The following is a 15,819-nucleotide window of genomic DNA, read 5'->3' on the forward strand; positions in this document are numbered from 1 at the left end:
GTTTCATTATTTAATCAATTTGAAATTCGACCAATAATTGTTATTTCTGTCTATGACAGTATGATAAATTTAATCATTTGATGTAAATCAGAGCCTGTGGGATACATGTTTTTCTCTACTGAGCGGGCTGCGAACTCTACAGTTTTAATACCCCCAGAGTCACTGGACAAGGTGGGGGTGTGGCCACACTTTACAAGGACAGATTTAAATGTAGCCCCGTATCAGTGGAGAAATATTCAACTTTTGAATTACAGTTGATTAAATTAGAACTGACCTACACTGTTTATTGTGCACTTATCTATCGTCCTCCTAAATATAACAAGGACTTTATTAGGATTTTTTGATGAGGCATATGTTAAAAGCCCAGTTTACTTAAAATATCAGGCCTTGACCCCACAGAGCTGAATAATTTCTAAATGACCATGTCTATCTAAAGTTTTAGAAAAGGTTGTTCTTTCTCAAGTTACCCCTTATGATATCCTGGATCATTTCCAATCTGGATTTAGAGCTGGTCACAGCACGGAAACTGCTTTGGTAAAAGTTGTGAACGATTTACTGATGGCAGCTGACTCTGGGTTGGGGGTTGTTTTAATTATGCTGGACCTCAGTGCTGTCTTTGACACTGTTTTCGCATTCAATCCTTTTAAAACGTTTGGAGTGCTGATGTAGGCATCAAGGAACAGCAAAGCGGTGTCACTCATATCTGCATGATAGAACATTTTTTTGTTAATTTTGCAAATGCTTAAATCTTCTGGCTCCTTTGAAATATGGTCTTCCCTCAAGGTTCCTATTCTGGGCCCTACATTTATTTTCATTGTACATGTACCCACTTGGATCTATATGTCATTAAGCCATGACATTTCTATCATATGTATGCGGTGGCCACTCAGATATATTTACCACTTAAAGTCTGTAGTAAAAAGTAGTTTTTACCAACTTAGAATGATCTCAGGTTAAAAACCATTCTTAGTTTTAAATTTAGAACCGTTGTCCATGCATTTATTACATCAAGATTGGATTATTGCATTTCTCTTTATATTGGGATCTGTCAGCGACAATATATCTCGTCTGCAAAGTAATTACAGAATGCTGCAGCCAGGCTTTTGACAGGCACAGAAGAAAAAGGGATCATATTACTCAGTTTTATCTTCTCTTGTTGGCTACCAGTTCAGTACAGGATGGGATTTAAGATTTTATTGATGGTTTTTAAAAGCCTTCATAACATGTCACAAGTTATATCACCAATCTTTTAAAGTACCATACATGGCTTGGACACTGAGATCAACCAGATAAACTGGCAGTTCCTGGCTCAAAGAAAGTCTAAAGGTATTAGAGCATTTATAGTTGTGGCTCCCAAATTGTGGAATAGTCTTCCACTTCATATTGACAGGCTCCATCCTTAGAAGTTTTTAAGTCCTCAGTTGAGAAGCTCATCTTTTTACATTAAGCTTCGCCAGAGAGAAGCCCTTCTTGAGACCTTTCCCCAGGAACAACCCCAATGTGTGACGGGATGAGGTAGTTTTCATCTGATGGCTGGTTTCATAAAGTGGTTCATTATTATTACTAATTACGTTAGATTTTATTTTGTATATGCTTTCTATTATATTGCTTGAAGCACTTTTGGGTAGCAAAATTGTATTAAAATGTATATACAAATAAACAGTTGAAGTTGAAGAGATGGAGGTAGCGCTGGCTGCAGTGTTTTTTAAGTTGACGCTGGATCATCTTGTCTTGGATGATCAGATTTGACAACATTTGATAGAAGTAAGTCACTGAAAGATTGCTCTCAGTTTGCCAGTGTTAATAACCTCCCGGCCATTATTAATTACAGTGTAGTAGGATGTGCACTCGAATATCAACATTCACTAACATTAGAAAAAAATAAATTAACAATTGACAGTGAAAATCATATTTTCCGGTCAAGATGGTAAACAGCTTTTCTTTTTAGCAAGTTTAAGGAGAAATATGTTTGGATTGTTTGGAAGCGTAATAATAAAAGGATTTAATTTAAATCACTGTTACATCACTGCTCACAAAGAAGTCTGAAAGATACACCGGTGACGTCAGAGCTGCACTTGTCTCAAATGTCAAAGATAAAATACAGTCAAAAAAACCTTTTTGCCAAATGCATGACAGAAATTTTTGCACTGAATTATGTTCTTAGGGTCTCCTCGGGTCTTTAAAAGACATTAAAAATAAATAAAAACTCTCAAATGATTCAAGAAAGTCTTAATTATGATTTCAAGAGGTGTTTCTGTTCAGTCAAGTCTCTTGTTTATGTCTGTTTAGTATCTCTGCAGCTGCAGCGTCCTCTGCTGGACAGAACACATTCACCAAGAGAGTGTTTATAAAAGTTTTTTTTTTTTTTTCAAGCAGGGTGAAACATTTGAAGTAACACAAACCAACTAAAAACCACAGAACATCATTATAGTACTTTCTATTGTGGCCAGGATGCTGTGGGATAAAAGAAAAGCAATGATTTCTAATTTTCAAAAAGTTTAATATTTAATGTAGAAATATTTCCAAGCTTTAATACTTTATCCCACTTTCAGACAGAGATATGATGAAGGCCTGACAGCAAGCTGTCCAGCAGGACTGATGCACTTCATATTAAATCATGTTCACTATGAGAACGCTTTCTCTTTGAAGCACTAACAGCATCGCTCTCTGCATCAGCATCAGTTCTGTGTGGAAGCTTATTTACACCACAGAATAAAAATTAAAACACAACTGTGAGTTTATATCTCACAACTCAGACTATTTTTTTTCTGGAAAGTTTATATCTTCCAATTGCAAAATCTTAGAGTTGTTTTTCTCAGAAATGCTAAATTAAATGTCATAATTCCCTCTGACTTTTTCAAAATTCTGCATATGTATGCGCGACGTAGTCAGGAGTCTAAAATTTGGGGGGAGAAAATAGATTGCAAGATATAAATTTAATGAACTAATGAAAAAAAAACCTGAAAGATTTAAACTCCCAATTCTGGGCGGGAAAAAATTCAGGATATGTAAACAGAACTCTGAGAAAAAAAGTCTGAATTGTGAGATATAAACTCTGGAAATAAGTTTATAACTTGCTTTTATGGGACGCAAACTCACAATTCTGAGAAAAAAAGTTCGAATTTTTTGAGATTACTAGCTGTAATTTTACAACATACAATTACTGAGGAAAAAAGAATTGTAAGATGTGTAAACTTGCAATTAAGAGTTTATAGCTTGCAATTGTGACAAACTTCAAGGATTCTGAGGAATGTTCGCCAACATTTTTATATTTAAACTCTCAGATTATCAGAAAATGTCAGAAACACGATGTAAACCCTGAAGTCAAAATTGCAATATATAAAAACTCACAATTGTAGTTTTATAACTTGTAAATTTGAGGAAAAAAGTCAGAACTGCAAGACAAAAAAGGATGAATGGTGGGATATAAACTTGCAATTGAGAGAAAAATGCAGTTATCTTTTTGTGAATGTTTTACTCTGTGGGCGCCCATCTCTTTCACTCCTGCTGCTGCAGACGGTGGTTGCTCTCCTCTGAGGAGCAGAAAGGGAAGGTCCCGCGAGCAGGCTGCAGCCACGGCTTCCACAGAACCTTTGTCCACGCCAGCTGTTTCTTCCACCGGGCGCCAGAGTTCCTGGCGGCACCACACGCCCGCTTGACCCGGGCCCAGCACCTTCTGCCAACCGCCGCTCAGTGTCCGGTGAGCGATATCATTCCCGAACTCGGATTCCTCCCTCCCAGCCAGCCATGGCTTTACCACCTAAACATAAGAGGGTCAGGTAATGACACAAAATCATACATTGTTGTTAAGCTGGTCAACATGTCTGCTTTTGTGTTTCAGTACCTCGATAGATTCCATTCCAGCCTCCTTTTGGACCCTCTTCGATGTTGCCACCGTGGTCAGAGGTGAAGTACATCAAGGTTTTTCTATTTCTCGGACAGGCCAAGCCTTGCAATGGTCTCCATCATTCTACCTGTGATCAAACACAAGGTATTTCAAACAGGTCGTCCTATCTGACTGAGCTGATTAATCTGTGATTGTGTGATCTGAAGTTACTTGAGTTTGGTACATTTAAAGGGATAGCTCACTCAGAAATGAAAATTAGCTGTTAATTTATTGACTCTCAAGATCATCCAAGATGTAGGTAGTGGTCAACCGATAGATGCAGCCATGGCCGATATATCAGCCGAGCATATTTCCTATTTTCAAATATCGCATCAGGCCGATAAGTTTTTTCTGCTTGGCCGATGTGTTAGAGGCGGGAGTTTTATTTTGACAGGGCTGAGAGCGACAGCGCCTGAGCACACAGTGCTCATATTCTCCCTCTTGTTTACTGTCGTTGTTAACAGTTTTGTCTAATAATCAGACAGAACGGTTAAACAAAGGAATTTATGTATACAGAAAGGTAACGATTGCTTATATATTATTAGTAATACAAAGCCAAACACATTATAATTACTTTCTCGTTTGCCGTGAGCATAAAAAACAAATATGCATTTATATAATTTAAACAAATCTTTGAATGACTAATAAACATTTATTTTAACAAACCTTGCAAACTTAGTCAAATCCAGCTGTGAGATCTAGTGAAGTGTGTATTTTTATCCAGATGATCGCGTGTTCCTCTGTGTGATGGTCGGTCCGTGGAATTTGCTTTAAACTTTAAACTCATGATTTCAGATTATGCTCTGCATTATGCGTGTGCCCACTGTCATACTCATGTCATTTTCACTGGTGCTGTATGTATAATAGAGTATTACTACTGGATTTATTTGAAAAATATGATTCCCAATGCACACAAACGTCCCAGAATATTGAGTGCGCCCTGTTCGTTACAGTGTTTACTTCCCTTTCAATTATATTTTTTATTAAATATTTATTTATTTGTGAAAAAATACTTTGTCATCTAAAGTATAAGTATGTTTATTTTACACATTATTTTTTAATTCATATGTCAAATTATTTCAAATTCTTAATAAAATTGATTTTTTTTTTTTTAATTAGATGGCTATCTGCGCCCCCTGCTTTCCAAAGAGACCGCATCGGCTGTCACAAAACCAATATCAGTCGACCACTAGATGTAGGGTAACTTTTATTTTATTTCAGTCAAAAAAAAAATTGTTAACTCCTATGTGAAAAAATCATCCCGCGGCGGCTCATTTTCTAATGCCGACCTGAAGTTCGACAAACAAATAAATTCAGTGGTCAGGGGCCAGGCTTTTCCAGCTAAAGCGATTAATGAAAGTTAAAGCCCCCTTCCTCTCCTTTCGGTATTTGGAGACTGTAATTCACAGATTTTATTTCCTCAAGAGCGTTGAATTTATTGCCAAGCCTGGTATACTGTAATTAGTTCAGTATCACTCGCATGATTACAGATCATCCAAAATCTGCATGCTGTCATTTTTATTCGTGTACTTTGCTTGCTCCGCTTGTGAAGCACTTTGGTCAACATTCTTGTTGAAATTCTGTCCATTGACATGAGGGTGAGCAATTAATGTCAGCGGCCTCATCGTGTCCTTTTCAGGTCCGAGTCAAACTGTTTTTTTCAGTTCAGTGGTGTTGGGTTTAGAGGAACTGAAGCGCTGAATGATTCATTCATCATAGGATCCAATACACCAGTATTTTGGCTTATTTTGGAGTCGCAGTGACTGTCAGGGAGTTTGGATTGAGTAACTTTTTCAGACACGCTTCAAGTCCGATTTGATGAAAACGGTTCATCTAGTTCACTAAAAAGAACGTTTTTCCTCTGAGGTCCTCCTGCATTACATGTGGATTTGTTGTAAATAATGTTCAGTTTCTTCTTGCACAGACTGATTGATTTCGCTTCATAAGACCGCAATATATTCCCCCCCGCTGTCAGGGCTGCTGGGATTAATTTGTTGAGTTGCCTGATGTGCTTTTTTGACTCTTAAAGTGACGGTAGTCATTGACTTATGAGGCCCACGGTTTCAGCTTAAAATCTTCTTTACAGTTCCACTGAATCCGAAAAGTCACCCACATATAGGATCGCCTAAGGATGAGTAAATTAACTGCAAATTAAATTTTTGGGTGAATGGTCCTTTTAATTGTTACATTTGGATTTCGATGCGTGCTTTGCGTTTCCTTCTTTTCCTCAGTCACTTACCAACCTCGCAGTCCACTTCGTCAACGTTGTCCCCATACAGCCCATGTTTGCTTTTTCCAGTAAAAGCCCCTCGTTACACACCGAGAGGCGTGTGCCACATGTGTCCAATGACAGGAAGAGCAGGAAATGCCCCGTCCTATGTGTCTGGACAACATAAATCACATGATTATTAAATCATCTTAAAACCGAAACAAGAAGTTTTTTCCCACCGCAGGCACAAGATATAGTGCGTGGGAAACTCATGAACTACGTCAAGGCTGATTTGTCAGGACAAGGCAAGGCAAATTTGATTTATAGTGCATGAGTTTAACACAACCGTAGTTGATCCAAAGGTCTTTACATTAAAAATTTTTAAAAAGGGTAGAAAAAAAGATTTTTTGTCACTCAGTAAATTAATTAATAAAGCTTCATCTTCTTGTCTTTCATTCAAACTATAATTGCTTCTTTTCGTTCTGGTTGAATTTGTGCATGTGCTCTTTATGTGTTTTATATGTGTAATATTTTCTGTATTACCACATTGATGAAGCAGGCATGCATGCAAATCACGGGTGAATCTCGTCAAGAACACGTGCAACAAATTCAACAGAAGTAAAAGAAATAAATTCAAGTAATCTCTGTTCATGTGTCGTTTAGGACTGACCTCTCCACGAACCGCTCGGCTTCCGCTTTCTCACCTGGCGTTCAGCGTCTCCACGATCTTCAGGGGCTGCTCCACCACCCCTCGCCGTTTTCCTCATGATTGATGGCAGTTCCAGGTCCGCATGAGTTCAAACGCACGAACCACAGGCGGAAGCTCAGCATAGACATAGACGTACCAGAAACGCCAGCGAGCGTCCAGCTGAACCCGCAGCAAGAACCCGAGGCTCGGTGCCGCGAGCAGCGTGAGAGAGGCCATGGTCAGCAGCACAAGATATCTTCCACAGCGTCTTCCTGCACTCCACCAGGACGCCTTTTCCCCCTGCTCCGGGCTTGCAGCATTCATTGAAGTTGGTTGAAGGGAGCCCGTAAGAAAATCGTTGGAGCCGTGATTGTTGGTGTGATGGCAGTGATCGGTCCTGCTCTCACAACAGTTGTCACACCCCATGGCCACTTACCTGAAGAGCGAACACAATGTAGTTTATTTATTTATTTGGGATTTATTTATTTATTTTGCGGTTTTATTTATTTATTATAATTTGTTTTTTTTAATGTTAGTTAGTGTAGTTTTTACTTACTATTGTTGTGTTCTTTATTTATTTATTTCGGTGTGTATTATTCAATTAATTTAATTTCTTATTTTCTGTGCATATTTAGTTATGTTTCTTTTTGCCTTCTTTTCTTTTACTTCCTTAATCCCCCTCAGTTTTTGATTTTCTCATAATTGATTTTCTTTTTATATTTTTCCGTATTTCCCCGCTGTTATGCTTATTATATTGATTGCTTTATCTTTCCCTCGTTATAGTTTTTTTGTCAATAATAAATTAAAAAAATAAATTAATATTAAAATATGAAAATTATGAATATTATAAAAAAAAAAAAAAAATTAATAGATTGTATAAAATTTTTTTTTTTTGTATATTTTAATATAATTAAAGTAAATATAAAATATTTTTTTTTTGTGTATTTTTTATCTACAAAATAAATAGTTTTTTTTTTTTCATATATAACGAATATATAAAAAAAATATATAAATTCGTTTTTATTATTTTTTTATTAATATTATAAAATTTTATTTGTATTTTTGGATTATATTATAATTTTAATTTAATAACAATTTTTAAATTGTGGATATAATGACTATTAAAAATGTACAAAAAATAAAAAAAAAAAAAAAAATTATGAAAAAAAAAAGAGTAATTGAATAATTTTTTTACAATAATTTAAAAAAAAAATATTAATACATAAAAAAAAAATTATTGTATTAAAAATAAATAATTAAAATGTCAGTCTATGTAATAAAATATAATAATAAACTTAAATAAAAAATAATAAAAAAAAATAGTTTTATTTTTTTATATATAAAATATTAAATTAATAAATAATTTTTTTAGTTTTTTATTTTGTTTTTATAGAAATTATAAAATTTTGTTGAATAAATTAATAGAAAAATTTATTTTTCCTTCTATCTCCCTGCGTTCAAAAATTCTATTCTAAATAGATATTTACATACATACTGCACAGCACACTTCCGCATATCCGTGTGTAAACCTATTTTTTTGTGTTTTTTATTATTTGTTGTTTTCATAAATTTTGTTTTGTACTTTTATGTCGTCTTCCCTATAGTTTTTGTCTAATGTACCTGCTCTAAAAGCAAAAAAAAAAAAAAAGAAATGGAAAGACAATCGACACCTGTAAAAAATTACATGCTTATATATTTACCCGTCTCCTTCTTGAACTGAAAGTAACAGCATTCGAATGGAGGTTTTTCCAAGGGAGCATGATTAACCTTAGAGATCATAAAACCAAATGAGACGGTACTCATGAACTACCTGTATGAATGCGGAGGGAAATGTGCTTACTTTGCAATGGAAAATAATGTCTCAATGCAAAATATCTCTTAACGTCGTCGTCACCTAAAAATAGCCATTCTGGAATAATTTTACTCTGCCCGTGTTGTCGTTCCCAAACCCAAATGACTTTCGTTCAAGGGTTATTATTGTTAATTAACACATCTAAAGCAGTTAAAAAAAAAAAACATATTATTATTTAATTATTAACATGTAAAATATGTAAAAAATGTCTCATTTTTCATTTAGTTTAACTTAAAGTACTACAATAACTTAAACAGAAATAAATACAAATAATACAGACATTTAAAAAAAAAACTTTGGGGAAAAAAACAAATTTAAAAACCACCAAAATTGTAACTAAAATCACCATTAACATAAAGATAATAATACAAAATGTGTAATGTAAAAAAACAAATACATCAAAATGTAAAATATCAATAAAAACTACACCAGTATATTTATGATATTAAAATAACACACTTTTTTATCTGTGGAAATAAATAAAGTAAAATAAAAATATGAAGAAAACCTCTAATAGTATATCCCATTGAAATTAAAATAACACACTTTCATCTGTGGAACACCAAAGAAGATCTTTTAACAGAAATATTGTTTTGTTTTTTTGGACAGTCAGTAAGCTCCAGTGTCCCAGAGTTTGGTTCCCAAAGTTTCTTCAAATGTCACTTCCACTGTTTTGTGAACAACATGCGGGTGAGTATATGATCTTTTTTGAGTGATCTGTCCCTTCCCCCCAAGTGGTTTTTCTTTATGCATGCTATCATTTCTAACATTTCTGACTCGAGCTTTACAGCAGAATTTTGAAATCAGCCTCGTTGTTTGATTCTCCTGTTCATCACTGTGAAGCTGCTTCTTCGAATGAGCTGTTTGTATAAAGCGTGACTTGACTGTACATCTCTGTGACTGATTCAGTCTTACCCACAATGCCGGTGGTGTAAACCCCGCTTCTGCAGAAGTTTGGCGAAGGTGGTTTCATTCGGTAAAGTCCTCCAGATCCAGCAAGAAACAGAATCACCTGAACTCTGCCTGTGCTGCCCGACCTTCACATCCACAGACAGACACAGACACAGACTGATAAAACAGAGACGAACACACAACAAGCTGCTTATCTCATGATTTATTGGCCTGGTGATAGACATTAAAGGCCCTTCCCACACCAAACACGATCAGGATTAATATATCGCATCCACACCATTGACCATAACATCTGTTTATTATACACTACTGTTTAAAAGTTTGAGATCCGTAATGTTTTTAAAAGAAGTCTCTTCTCTGCTCACCAAGTCTTGATCAAAAATACAGAAGACTGTAAAATTGTGAAATATTATTACAATTTAAAACAGCCATTTTCTGTGTGAATCTATGTTAAAATGTAATTTATTTCTGTGATGCGCAGCTGTATTTTCAGCATCATTACTCCATCTTCAGTGATACATTTTGATCTCTTCAGAAATCATTCTAATATGATGATTTATTAGCATTGTTAGAAAACCTTTTTTTTTTTGATGAATAAAATTTTGGAACCTGTGATATTTTTTTTCCAGATTTTTTTGATGAATAAAAAGTTATAAAAGAACAGCATTTATTCAAAAAGGAAACATCTTTGTCTAACAATATACACTACTGTTTAGAAGATTTGGGGTCAGCTGATGTTTTTCTTTCTATGTTTGAAATAAATTCTTACTTTAATTCAGCAAAGATGTGTTAAACTGATAAAAAGTGACATTAAAAGGACTACCATTGTTACAAAAAGATTTCTATTTTGAATAAATGCGGTTCTTTTTTAACTTTTTATTCATCAAGAATCCCTGAAAAAAGTATCACAGGTTCCAAAAAAAAAAGCAACAAAAACTGTTTCTAACATTGATGATAAATCATATTAGAATGATTTCTGAAGATCATGTGACACTGAAGACTGGAGTAATGATGCTGAAAATACAGCTGCACATCACAGAAATAAATTATATTTTAAAGTGTATTAAAATAGAACACTGTTTATTTTAAATTGCAATAATATTTCACACAGTTTGAAGTTTTTTTTTCAGTATTTTTGGATCAATATAAAAATGCAGCCTTCCTGAGCAGAAGAGACTTCTTTGAAAAGAATAAAAATCATACCAGATCCCAATCGGTTTGCACGGCAGTGTAGTTGCATCTCTGCCTCTTTTTAAACGCTCAAGCTTTATAAAGTCGAGGATTCTGATTCACTGTCATGTTTTTTATCCTTCATTCATTCAGTTGTTCGTTATCATTGTGGACTTACTATTAATTTAAAAATATATAAAAATGAATAGCTGTCTTGCTTAGTGTGAAGTGTCTTTATCTTATGTCAGTTCTTTTCTAAGTATTTTAGTGAATTTTGCATGAATATTGCATAAAAATATTTACTTTCAGTGTATACTCTTACTGCTTGGATATAATATAATATTATTTTTATGAACCTATATCCAATATATATATAACGCAATTTCTAATTTTTTTTTCTTATATTTTTGGGGCAGTTTTGTCCTTTTTTTGGACAGACAGAACTACAAAAAAAAAAAAAGTTCTTCCTCAATGTTTTGTCTTGTTTTCTGGTACAAATATTTAAAACATTTCAAATCAAGACACATTTACTGGAGAAGGAAAATCACATTAAGAAACCTGAGTCTTGTTTTCTGAAAAAAAAAAAAAAAAAGTATCAAAATGAAGTGAGTTTTATTGCTTAAAATAAGAACAAATGCGAAAAATGATACATTTATATTTCTGACTCCATAAGCAGATACTATAAGACTCACTTAATTTTTTTTAAAATTACAATTTTCAAAGATGTTCAAGACTTTAAGTCATTGTGCTTCTCCAGTAAATGTCTTGATTTAAAAATGTTTTAAGCTTTGTACTGGAAAAACAAGACAGAAAATACTGAGGAAGAGCATGAAATTATTATTATTATTATTTATATTTTTTTTTGTAGTGTAATTGACAAAAACTGCCCACACATATATTGTCAAAAAAAAAATGATATTCAAAGATATATTGTGATAAAGGTTCATACAATTACATTATATCTTTTGAGAAGTACAACATTTACACTCTAATTGTTTTTTTTGATGCAATACTTCACTAAAATATGAACTGACATAAGGTTTTAATAATATTTGTATATGAATGTTTAGATATTTGTACTGGAGAACAAGACAGGAGACAGAAGCACTGTAAAGTACTTCATTGCATGTCATTTTTCATCCATCCGTGCTGTGTTTGAGAGAGGGACTGGATGAAGTCTCACCGGCGCGCAGAGCGTAGCGTCCCGTCATGAAGGCGGTTTCTGCTGGGAGTACAGAGAGGAGCGGCGGCGAGGTGCTGAGTCAGTCTCACTCCGTCTGCCGCCAGACCATCGATGTTTGGTGTGCTTCAAACACAGAGGGACGGTCACTGATTAATCCAGCAGCTGAGCCTCTTTCAGACCCGTGTGCTGGCATTTATCTAAGAGGATTTTTTCCAGAAGCTCATACAGCAGATTATGGCGTTTGCAACACCGAGGGTCATGGGTTTCGATTCCCAGGGAATGCATGAACCGATCAAATGTCAATCAAAAGTCACTTTGGTTAAAAGTCAATGCATAAATGTAAATGTTTTTTCTGTCCTCTTAGGAGTTTGACAGACTTGGTCACTATGAATGGGCTGAATAGAAAAAGAGCAGAGATTTGTTTTAATAATCAATCTGACCCTTGTTTTTTTTTCCTTTTCATAACAGGGGCTGATAAATAACAGATCACACTACTGTGTTAACATGTAAAGTAAATAACTTACTTTGCATATTGTGTTGCACAATTATTCAATTTTTACAGCAATTTATTCTATTGTATTTTAATTAGTATTATAACAGAATTTGTCATTTTTAAATTTATCAATCTAATTAATTTACATTTATTATTTTGTCAAAAAAGCAAAAAATAAAACTATATTTAATAGCTTATTTCCTTAACCTTAAAAAATGCTCTGCATCCATAAAAAACTATAATGTTGTTTTCTAGAAAAGAGTTGCATGAAAAGCAAACACATTGCATTTTATTAATATGACACTAAAATATGCATAATCATATTACTTAATTTTTAAAATCTAATTATTTGGCGGTTTTTATTTTGTCGAAAAGCAACAATATAACTGTACTTAATAAAACCAGTTTTCCTTAAAGGTAATTTGGCACTTGCACCACAAAAAAAAATATAATAATAATAATAATAAAATAATATACTATATTTGTAGAAATCTCTAGTTGCATGAAGTTTCTTCAGAAATTCTCCTTTCAATGGATCAATACGGGTCTGAAACAACACGATGGTAACAGGATCTTCATGTTAAAATCAATTATTATTTTAGGTGTGTCAGTGATTCACCTGATGGTGTCGTTTCCATAGCAACCGATATGTCTCCAATGCCCAGTCGTTCCACCATCATCAGGACGAAGTTGGGTCTGGAATCATGATCAGGCTCCGGTCACATATGAACTGGACTGAAGGAAGAACCAGCAAAACCAGCGAAGAACCTTCACAAGCACAGCAGACCTGGGATAAGTAACCCTAACCAATCAGAAAAGAGCTTTATCCACGCCCCCGAATCGTTCGCCACGCCCACTCCTCCAGCCTGCATTAAACTTGTTAGTTTCTGTAGCTGCTGTCATGATTAATATCGTTATGAAATCTGCAGATACACCGACCTCAAGCTCCTGTTTTCCACGCAGCATGTTCCTCTGAAGCGCAAGTTGAGATGATTACATGTCCAGATTTGAAGAAGCAGGAAAACACGGAAGTGGCTCGTGCTGTGGGAACCAGAGGAGTTTGACCCTCAGCTGATTCAGTGATTGATTTATTATCAGCAGGATCACAGACGCAAGCGCAGTGCTGCTGCTCTCTCTCTCTCTCTCTCTCTCTCTCTCTCTCTCGCTCTCTCTGCAGAAGCCCGCAGATCAGCTCAAACTCTCTTTTTGGGGCTGTTTTATGTGCTTACCTTTCCCTAAAGTATCCGTTTCCCCCGATTCGCGACAGGACTCCCATTCACTGTCCCTCTGCTGACGGGATAATATCCACATTCCTACTGTACCTGCTGTGTGAGCGCGCTTACCGTGAACACTCACGTACAGACGCACGTGTGGCAATGATCATTTATGCACAAATATTAATATTGCTCTTTAACATTTTAATAATAATATTATAATTGTTATTATCTTATACCACAATATAAATTAAATGTTATTAGAAGTAATAACAGCAGTAATAATAATAATTTACATTATATATATTTATATTAATTACCGAGCCAAACCAGCTCACTCTGTGTGTGTGTTATTGTCTGATTTGAAGAGAATCAACACATTTGGTCCGACACTGGTCTGTGTGGTTGAATGTTTGGTTGTTTTATTTCAAGCAGAGTGTGTTTTATTAAAGCGCGTCCGCGTACAGCAGAGACTCTACGGTAGATTCAAACAAAGAGTCATTTGTATCTGTTTCTACAGTTTGTTTGCCTGGAAAAGCTGCTTCTGCACAACTCAAACGTCCGTTTTAAACGTGTGCATGATTATTTGCACAAATATTTAATGAATATTTCTCTTGAACATTTATTAATATTATTATTAAGATTATTATACCGCAATGCAAATTTATTAGAAGTAATAACAACAGTAATAATAATAATAATTTACATTATATATATATATATATATATATATATATATATATATATATATATATATAATTTTATATTTAATAAATATTATATTGGTATAATCTAAATATAAATGTATATATATATTGTTTTGAATAATTTAATAAAATATCATTGATTGACTAGACCAATTATTGTTATCTAAAGTATATATTAAATTGCTCTGTATCATTTAATATAATATTATGCATTTAAAATGAATGTTTGTTGTGTATTAATTAAATTAAAAACAACAATCATTTATTGTATAAATGTATGATTTATATATATTATATATATATATATATATACACACATACAACACACATACATATATATATATATATATATATATATATATATATATATTGCGCTGTATCATGGAATAATATAATTTGTATTATATCACAATGTAAATTATTGTTATTATTATTAGTATTATTAATAGCATTATTATATATTTATGTACATTCATATTCAATATATATTATATTGTTTGATTATGTACAGCTAAAACTACAAATCCATGAAGACAAACTTTAGGTTGGCTTGAGAAAATCAAGCCTGAAAGTTTAAAGCAGTTGTAAAAGATTGAAGTTTGGAAAATTTAGATAGATAGATCGATATATTGATGCTAGCCCTGTGTTCTAGCATGATTAGCATTTTGCTACCATTCTTGTTAGCATGGTTCTAGCATGATTCAGCTTGTTTAATTTATTTTGCAATTCTGTTTTTTTTTTTTTTCGTTTGCATTATGAAACTGTGCAATTTAAATGTGTAACGTCCTTTTAAATGTAACCACTCTTTATTGCAAACGCAACAATTATTTACAGAAATTTTTAAACAAAACAAAAAACTAGAAAGAAACATTCCTATGAATTCTGTTTGGTCAGACAATACAATTTGAATCATTCCACATTGTGAGATTTGCTCTTTTATGAATCAGAGGCAACAATTTGACATCAAACAAAACTGCGATCAATGAACAGTAATGAAAACCAAACGGACATTTTTTAAAGTAACGAAATGAAATGCCTCTACCAAAAGGCTGTCGACTTACACATGCATACACGCACACATCCCGTTCCACTCAAACGATGTGACATTACATTCAAAACATGTATTATTAACAGTCCTATGTGCCTAGTTTAGAACTGTAGTCGAAGCAGTAGGAAGAGGAGATATTATGAAAAAGGACTTAATGTGCGTCAGGAACTCAGAGTGAGTGTTGTAGAAATGATATTTGTGCTGACTTTCTGTACTGGTGAATGTGTTTTGTGAAGTTCATCCGGTTCTCAAGATGTGGGTAGTTACAACGTCCTGCTCCCATGTAAAGCAGTTCACAGTAGCTTTCACGCAAGTTCACTGCCGGCTGCAGGGGCGTGTTCATATGACTTTCAGTAGGGTGCTTAAAACTGCATATGAAAAACCAAATAAACATCCATGTCAAAAAAATACAGTAAGACGTTTACATCAGTATCATGTGACTGTAGTTTATGACTGT

The 15,819-nt window shown here is 34.0% G+C and overlaps 1 pseudogene; it reads right to left on the reverse strand.

Annotated features, from left to right (window-relative positions):
- Positions 1 to 3,710: 3,710 nt before the first annotated feature.
- On the reverse strand, positions 3,711 to 13,359 carry LOC122146208 (annotated as a pseudogene).
- Between the last annotated feature and the right edge of the window lie 2,460 nt (positions 13,360 to 15,819).

This window comes from Cyprinus carpio, chromosome A9 (assembly GCF_018340385.1).
Source record: "Cyprinus carpio isolate SPL01 chromosome A9, ASM1834038v1, whole genome shotgun sequence".
Lineage (NCBI taxonomy): Eukaryota > Metazoa > Chordata > Actinopteri > Cypriniformes > Cyprinidae > Cyprinus > Cyprinus carpio.